The sequence below is a fragment of the Sinocyclocheilus grahami genome, unplaced genomic scaffold (genome assembly GCF_001515645.1).
Source record: "Sinocyclocheilus grahami isolate Dianchi unplaced genomic scaffold, SAMN03320097.WGS_v1.1 scaffold3302.1, whole genome shotgun sequence".
In the NCBI taxonomy this organism is placed as follows: Eukaryota; Metazoa; Chordata; class Actinopteri; order Cypriniformes; family Cyprinidae; genus Sinocyclocheilus; species Sinocyclocheilus grahami.
This window is the reverse complement of record NW_015508445.1, coordinates 3,448-8,938: the sequence shown is the minus strand read 5'-3', so window position 1 is coordinate 8,938 and position 5,491 is coordinate 3,448. Positions and strand designations below refer to the sequence as shown.

At 39.2% G+C, this 5,491-nt stretch overlaps 2 long non-coding RNA genes across 2 annotated transcripts; both read right to left on the bottom strand.

The window, feature by feature from the left end:
* Nucleotides 1-199: 199 nt before the first annotated feature.
* LOC107576172 (uncharacterized) lies at nucleotides 200-796 on the bottom strand. The gene is made up of 3 exons (XR_001608009.1): nucleotides 699-796; nucleotides 361-493; nucleotides 200-301 (listed from the first exon to the last, which is right to left on the bottom strand). It is a non-coding gene; the product is annotated as an uncharacterized lncRNA (long non-coding RNA).
* Nucleotides 797-961: 165 nt separating this feature from the next.
* Nucleotides 962-3,494, bottom strand: LOC107576171 (uncharacterized). The gene is made up of 3 exons (XR_001608008.1): nucleotides 3,464-3,494; nucleotides 1,273-1,353; nucleotides 962-1,133 (listed from the first exon to the last, which is right to left on the bottom strand). It is a non-coding gene; the product is annotated as an uncharacterized lncRNA (long non-coding RNA).
* Nucleotides 3,495-5,491: the final 1,997 nt, after the last annotated feature.

Below are 5,491 nucleotides of genomic sequence, written 5' to 3'. Positions count from 1 at the left end.
GGTACGAGACTCGAGCCTGCAACCTTTGGGTTACGAGTCCAACTCGACAAACCATTAGGCCACGACTGCCCCACACTTGATCTTAGCCAAAAGACCGAGAAGCGATATTAAGTATGATTCTGATGAAGACCACTGTGTCCACCTTGACCTGTCTCTGCCGTCCATTGCCTGAGTGCACAGAGAGGATGAGGCCCCCCGTACCACACAATCTTGAAGCAAGAGCAGGTGAACACGTGCGGGACAATCTGGCTGCTGCTGTGTCTGCTCCAAACATTTGTGTGCCTGCTCTCCATGAGTACGACTACATTTACACAGAGTAAAACATTTGACAATTAATGTTGTCAGCATTTCATTCACTACTTTTGTGGTGTAGTGGGCTAAAGCACTGCACTGGTCAGCAGAAGGTTGCTGGTTCGATCTCCGCAGTCGTCACCACCGCTGTGTCCTTCAGCAACGCTCTTTACTCCAGGTCGCTGCTGGGGGATTGGGGTCCCTGTAATAAGAGCACTGTAAGTCACTTCGGATAAAAGTTTCTGATAAATGTAAATGTGATTTTTGTAAATCCTTTTTTGTGTCTTGGGTACAAACGCTCAATAAAGCTGCTTATTTCTTAAAGTTTATTTCTTCAAGGTACTACTCTTTCTTTTTGGGGTAAAGGGTTAGTTCCAAACATATAAATCCAGTCATTATTTACTCACCTCACTGTTCAATCCTTGGGGTATTTTTTATTTTTTCCTGAACACAAAAGTTGATTTTAGTTAAGTTTGTCCTGCTGGTTTCTGTTCATACAATATCAGTCAATGGAGCCTGACTTTCAGAAGCTTCATGACTTTATTTGATGATGCTTTTGAAGCTTCTGGAACTCGGGCTCCATTGACTGATGTTGTATGAGCAAGCCAGCAGTACAAACTTGACCAAACTCACATCCTCAGTGTCTTTTGGTGTTTCTCTAGATTTTCTCGCTGGCTCTGGGGTCACTGATGATAAAGAGACCACAGCAACATCCGGTCCTGATGAGACAGTAAGAGGTGGAGTGATGGAGCATCTCATCCGCGGCACTGGACCATTTCCAGGATGCTGCTGTGGACTCCTCCATCCTCACAGCTCACACCAGTCTGCGGACATTTCAGATCCTATAAAAATGCACAAACACAATACAAAAGCAGTCACTTGCACAATGTCATTTGATTTCTTTATTAGAAGTAACAGAATGATCTTACTTTATATTTTTGTTTCAGGTTTTCCCTTTTTTCCCACAAATGCTGCCGTCACCTTTCCTTGCAGGTCCTGCTCCCCCACAAAAGCTCTTCAGCAAATGCACAGGAATCAAGGATCAGAAAAGTGCTGTGATAACTCTGTTAGAAAACACTCTCTGTCTTTCTGTTGAGTCCAGACATGTCTTACCCCTCCTTTTTCTCCCTCTCTCTCATTCTTATATATACAACGCATTCTCTCTGAATTCCTCCTTCTGTATCCATCTCTCTCTCTTGATATTATGTTTTAAATATGTCTTACTTATATGCGAAGTATGCATGCTTAAATGTATACATTAGCTTCTCTTGTTTTTCTGTCCCCAATAAAGACATGAATGTTAGGACTACAAGGGTAAAGGAGTTCGTGATGAAACCATGAAGACAGTTCAGCATTCTTCGCAAAAGTCTATTCCTAATATGTCCATGTTTTTCTGTACATGTGGCTATTTTATATAAACACATGTTCTTGGCCAAAGATCCTACGTGTATGTTATTCATATCCTCATTGGTTAAGAGGATGAAACTCCCCTCGACATATGCCTATATAATATCTGTATTTCTATGAATAAATTGAAGTATTGAGGATACATTTGACTGTGTGTTTTCTTACTTCCCGGCCGTATTTACACTTTAAGGAGACTGAGAAAAGTTCAAGGTGGCAAAGAGAATTTACAAAGGGACCAAATTGTTATTCTTTATTAACAAATGAGGGCTCGTCCTTCCGGGAATTTCTCAAAAAGACAGGTAAGAAACTTTAATTTTTCTTCCTGTCTGTAAGAGAAATTGAATGTATTCTCGTTTGCAATTTGATTGTGTCATATTTGGCATCAATCTGTTTTCCTCACATTTTAGATGTGGGACGAAGAGTGAGAAGCTTTCCGTTTAACCTATCTATTTAAAAATAGAGTAGTGGGAAAGATTATAATTGCTCATTCTTGCCGTGAAGGGTTCTCGGTCTCTTAAGTGATTTCATGAATAATACAGAATTGAAAGTTTTCTTTTGGCCAAAAATATCAAAAAGTTAATATAAGACAGCGGTCTCTATTTTGTGTTTTGTTTGGCCATTCTATAAATTGTGAAAAGTGCACTAAAATTGACGAGACATCTTTGATCTCCGACTTACATTTTTCGAGTGTAAAATTAATAGTCTTCTCCAAAGGCGAGATCTTCTAGCAGCTGATCAATGTCTCCTTTGTGCAGATATTACAAACATTGCAAACGCTGAGGAAAACCGTACTAGGTAGGGTTGTGGAGTTACTGATAAGAATAAATAAAAGTAACCATGACAATAAATAAATATCATCGTCACATGAAAAGTCATCAGTTTGTGCTAACAAACATGCATTTACATGCGGTGAGCCCACATCTACTGCATCTCAACATAGCGGAGACAGTTCTGCAGCTTTATGTGAAATGTGACGTGACATGTGGCCAAGTATGGTGACCCATACTTGGAATTAGTGCTCTGGGAATTTATCCCATCCAAAGTGCACACACACAAACCGTGAACACGCTGCTGCCCGGGGAGCAGTTGGGGCTTCGGTGCCTTGCTCAAGGGTACCTCAGTCGTGGTATTGAAGGTGGGAGAGAGCGCCGTACATTCACTCCCCCCACCTACAATCCCTGCCGGTACGAGACTCGAGCCTGCAACCTTTGGGTTACGAGTCCAACTCTCTAACCATTAGGCCACGACTGCCCCATACTTGATCTTAGCCAAAAGACCGAGAAGCGATCTTAAGTATGATTCTGATGAAGACCACTGTGTCCACCTTGACCTGTCTCTGCCGTCCATTGCCTGAGTGCACAGAGAGGATGAGGCCCCCCGTACCACACAATCTTGAAGCAAGAGCAGGTGAACACGTGCGGGACAATCTGGCTGCTGCTGTGTCTGCTCCAAACATTTGTGTGCCTGCTCTCCATGAGTACGACTACATTTACACAGAGTAAAACATTTGACAATTAATGTTGTCAGCATTTCATTCACTACTTTTGTGGTGTAGTGGGCTAAAGCACTGCACTGGTCAGCAGAAGGTTGCTGGTTCGATCTCCGCAGTCGTCACCACCGCTGTGTCCTTCAGCAACGCTCTTTACTCCAGGTGGCTGCTGGGGGATTGGGGTCCCTGTAATAAGAGCACTGTAAGTCACTTCGTAAGTCACAAAAGCTCTTCAGCAAATGCACAGAAATCAAGAATCAGAAAAGTGCTGATAACTCTGTTTGAAATTACAATAATTAAAATAAACTACAACTTAAGATTTAAAAGATGTTTTATTCATTTCTGTAGTATACTCACTCAAAGCCTTTGATGGCAGCGTTCCACTTTCTGGTGAAGAGGGCTTCGTTAGGCGCTCTCGTCTCCGCCGGATAAGCAGACGCGTGTCTCATCTGTCCCTGTAACATCCAGACAAGAGTCAAGTTACCTCTGAGATGTGTGTGCTCAAAAGTATTAAGTAGTGTTAAGTAGCTGTTTTTCCAACACAAATGTTCCTCAAAGTGCAGTTCTTCCTAGTTCTTGATACAGTGATGACACAGCTGACACATCGATTTGAACAGGAGGGTCTGCGCAACATTTGTCATGCTTGAAAATGTCCTAATCATTGGACAAGTCAACGACATTGTTGAACTGTGCAGTATGAACGGCCATGTGTCGCTCGAGAAGACATTTGCGTGTGAAACTCTTTCCACACTGAGTGCAGGTGAAATATTTCTTGGCTCTTCTTTTCTTTAAATCTTTCTATTTGGGGTTTTCTGCACTTCTAACATGATTTTTCTCCTCAACTTCACTCAATTCCTCTTTCTCCTCATTATCTTCAATCAACTCTGAAACAAAAGTAAAAACAGTACATTTACTTTGTTAAACTTGTTTAAAAAAACAGAAAAGTGAAAGGACATAATAAATTGAAAGGATACAAAAATGAACAGCAGAAAGTAGACAACTGAATTACAAAATCTTGATAATTTTGATGCAATTTCATAAGTTATTATTTAAACAATTGTGAGGTTCCATTAACTGTTTAGTCAATATGAATAAGTGATAAGAGGGAATGTTTATGGAAATGCAAGGTTTATAGGATGGTGTGAATCAGTTTGGTAAAACACTACTTGTTGGATTTGTGCTGGTCACAAAAAGTCACTGAATACAATCATTTATTTTACCAATCTCATTAATCTCTACTTTATATAATTAATCTTATCATCTCTTTTGCTTCGAAGAACAGGACAGAACCAAAAAGAGATTGTCTCCATTCTTCTGCGTTTTTCCTTCTTCTTCTTATGTTTCTTAATGTCTTTGACACGAGTGCTTTTAATTGGTCTGCAAAGGACACAAGACGATTTCTTGTGATTGATTAGGAGAGTGCACCTCATTTATTGGATCTATTGCATTGGATACAACAGTTATTACATTTTATCATACATTTATATTGTATTACTTTTTTCCTTTATGCATTATTTTCTGTACTTAGTTTTACATGTATTGTTATTCGTTTTTTAACTTTTATTTACTTATTCTCTCATTTATTTTTTTTATATCTATATAATTTATTCATTTATTTACAGTGCTCCTATGGTGCCAACATTAGTGGAGGGCAAAGGCGGCTGCGAAAATAAATCTGCATTGTTTATCTTTTTGATCTTTCATCCAAAAATTGTACCTTTGTAAACGGCACACTTGTAAATAACATCTGCACAATAATCTAAACAATTATGTTTTCCTCCTTTTTTTCTACTTCTGTATAAAGTGCATTTTTAAATTAGTGTTATATTCAATCTCTACAGTGTAATTCTATGTATGTCTAACGTTTACATTTAGGAGGAATGACTTGATCTTCACAGTTAAATGCTCAAATGTTTTAAATACCTGTTTGCAATGCGATTCATGGACAATCGACAATGCTCCTTATATTTGCACTAATCTAGTATTGCTTTTTACCAAACTATTTACAGTGTGCATCCTAACACAGGCAACTCTTTTTTCCCATTTAGTCTAGAAACAGTAAGTCTGAGGATCTGCTGGCTTGCTGAAGTGTACAGAGATTGATCCAAACATAATTACAAACCATACAAACTAACAAAACAATACCAACAACTAGGGCTGGGCGATATGGCAAAAATGTAATCTCAATAAATTTTTTCCATATTGAACGATAACAATATATATTTCGATATAAGTTGTTAATGCTTCCGGCTTTAAAAGAGTATCCCAACAATGACTGAAGCCCCAAAAATTTGAGGGTTCATT